The 2802-nt window shown below is 43.9% G+C and overlaps 1 long non-coding RNA gene across 1 annotated transcript; it reads right to left on the bottom strand.

Moving 5' to 3' along the window:
• Positions 1-1391: 1391 nt before the first annotated feature.
• On the bottom strand, positions 1392-2436 carry LOC141047370 (uncharacterized). The gene is made up of 3 exons (XR_012219791.1): positions 2401-2436; positions 2207-2307; positions 1392-1705 (listed from the first exon to the last, which is right to left on the bottom strand). It is a non-coding gene; the product is annotated as an uncharacterized lncRNA (long non-coding RNA).
• Positions 2437-2802: the final 366 nt, after the last annotated feature.

A 2802-nucleotide genomic window follows, 5' to 3' on the forward strand; every position in this document is an offset into this window, starting at 1 on the left:
GTTGCGTGCGCTCGGTGGTGACCCCGGCCATTGGGGGGAGGAGGCTGCCCAGTTAGGGAGGTTTACAAAATGGCATATGTTGATGTGGGACATTCAACTGCTGCTAAAGGCGAAATTGGTCAAGTCCCAGGAACAGGCAGAGCAAAGAAAACAATTTTTCTGGCAACCTATGTGTCATCAGGGTAAGGTGGGACAAAATCCTTGGAAACCCATGCATGGTTCATTTTAATGAAGGTTAGATCATCCACATTTTGGGTCGACAGACGGGTCCTTTTTTCTGTCAGTATTGATTCAGCAGCACTGAAGACTCTTTCCGATAGCACACTTGCAGCTGGGCATGTGAGCTCCTGTAAGGCATATTGTGCCAATTCAGGCCAGGTGTCCAGTTTAGCTGCCCAATAGTCAAATGGGAATGACCTGTGAGGGAGAACATCGATATGGGAGGAAAAGTGGCTTGTAACCATACTTGACAAGTGCTGTCTCCTGTCACTTTCAATCGATGCAGTATTACCAGTTGTGTGAGCGGGACTTGAAAAATCAGTCCACAACATGGTCATAAAACCCCTGTCTCCAACACCACTTCTGATGTGTCCACCACCAACACCGCTTCCAAGTTGCCCCCGGCCCCTACGGCTCGTGTGAGAGCCATCACCGCTGCTGTGTGCTGGGAATGCCTCAACCAACCGGTTTACCAGAGTAGCTTGTTTGTTAGCCAATATTAGGTCAAGGTTCTCCTGTGGCATGATGTTTTGGAATTTGCCTTTATAGCATGGATCCAGGATGCTGGCCAACCAGTAGTCATAATCGTTCATCATTTTGGCAATGCGGGGGTCCCTTTTTAGGATCTGCAAGGCATAATCTGACATGTGGGCCAATGTTCCCGGTGTCAATGATGCACTGCGAGTGCTGGGTGGAGGAGCACTTTCTGGCAAATCCACATCCCTCCAGTCACGCACAAACCCTGTACCAGACCTTGTAAAGCCAGCATTTTCTCTTGCCCCAAGAGAAGCATCCTCCTCCCCTAAATAATCATCCCCATCATCATCCTCCTCCTCTTCCTCTTCTTCCTCCACCTCGTCCACGACAGTTCCCTGACCAGACAATGGCTGACTGTAATCAAGGCTTCCCTCCTCCTCTTCCTCCTCATCAACCTCGGCTGCAGACGCCTGCTCCTTAATGTGCGTCAAAGTTTGCATGAGCAGACGCATAAGTGGGATGCTCATGCTTATGATGGCGTCGTCTGCGCTTACCAGCCGTGTGCATTCCTCAAAACACTGAAGGACTTTACAGAGGTCTTTCAGCTTCGACCACTGCACACCTGTCAACTCCATGCAGGGCCGGTTTAAGGTTGGTGGGGGCCCCTGGGCAGAAAATCTGGTGGGGGCCCCCATATCATTAACATTTTAGCCATAACAGTAGAGCGCGAACTGTAGCACTTAGATGTACAATCTAATCTTATCCTCTTGTTCTGCCACATTCAGATTTACAGTACTACAATAGAGATACAGTCCAGGATAACTCAAAGCAGTCCAATTATAGACAGAAAGAGTTACTCACATTTTTTTTTTATTGAACCCAATGTTAAGACAGCCAAGGAATAATAAAAATGCAGAAAGGGAAAGTTTTCACCGGCAGCAATTGTTGCTAACTACTGTATAACAATATGCTCTCTATTGTATTATCTCCGGAGTAGTGGCTTGCTCTCCTATAGTAAGAGAAGAAAAAGAAGCATTCTTTGAATACAGGTCTGTTGGCTGAAGGAGGATATATCACCTGTCTTAATGTGCCTGTGAGCATCTCCAAGTACAAGGGGGAGGTGTTAGCGATCGAAAACATGCTTTATATAAAAGTGTGTACAGATAAAAGCATAAATAAATGTATACATTACAAGCTTTACTGTATTTTTTCCCACAATGATGTATGATTTTGTCTGGCTCTCTTGCTTTCCACATAATATAACAATTTCAAAGCATCTTTTCCCATAACTCTGAATTGTACTTTTTCTGTAATACCTCTTAGAAAGTCGTGAATAAATTGACAACTAAGTTTTACCACTCCCCCTGTCAAATCTCTGTATCCAACACATGTCTGTCATCAGATTGCAGAGCTCCAGGGGAAAATTAACACAAAGAATAAGTAAAATGTCAACATTAGTACCAGCATTAAATGCAAAAATTTTTATATGTGCCTTAAAAATTTCACTTACCCATCATATAATGAAATAGAGTACGTTGAGAAGGATCATATGAACTCTATCCATCAAACATCCAATGATTCTTGTAGTAACCTCAAAACACAACTTGTATGCTATAAGGAAATGAAAATTATAAAAAGTTAAAATAATCATCATTAGAATGGAATGGATATATGAGCAGACTAGAACTTTGCAGCTTTGCTTACCTAACAGTTATTCTCCATGTATAATTTAAGATGTATACATCCAGGTAATCCAAGATGTATGATAACAGATTTGATGCCACGAACAGAACACCCATAATGTATTAAACTTAAACGGAACTGAAAAAAAAAGAAGGGGTTAAACGCATGTTTTTACTTATGTTAAAGTGATTAAAGGGGTTGTGCTGTCTCCCCTGCTTCTGACTGCTCTACAGCAGTCTAGAAGCAGGGGGTTGGCTCATAACTCCATGGCTCAGCCAGCCCCCAGTATTGCATGAGGAGACTAACAGCAGTGCTCAGTTTTCTCAGACAAGTATATGGAGAGCCGCGCGCATGCGCGGTAGGCTGCTCAAGAACTTTAACGGTTGACCTAGCTGTCTGTCAAAGACTGTGGCCACTGCTGGG

The sequence above is a fragment of the Dendrobates tinctorius genome, unplaced genomic scaffold (genome assembly GCF_039654945.1).
Source record: "Dendrobates tinctorius isolate UK_male_01 unplaced genomic scaffold, ASM3965494v1 ptg000127l, whole genome shotgun sequence".
NCBI classification, from domain to species: Eukaryota; Metazoa; Chordata; class Amphibia; order Anura; family Dendrobatidae; genus Dendrobates; species Dendrobates tinctorius.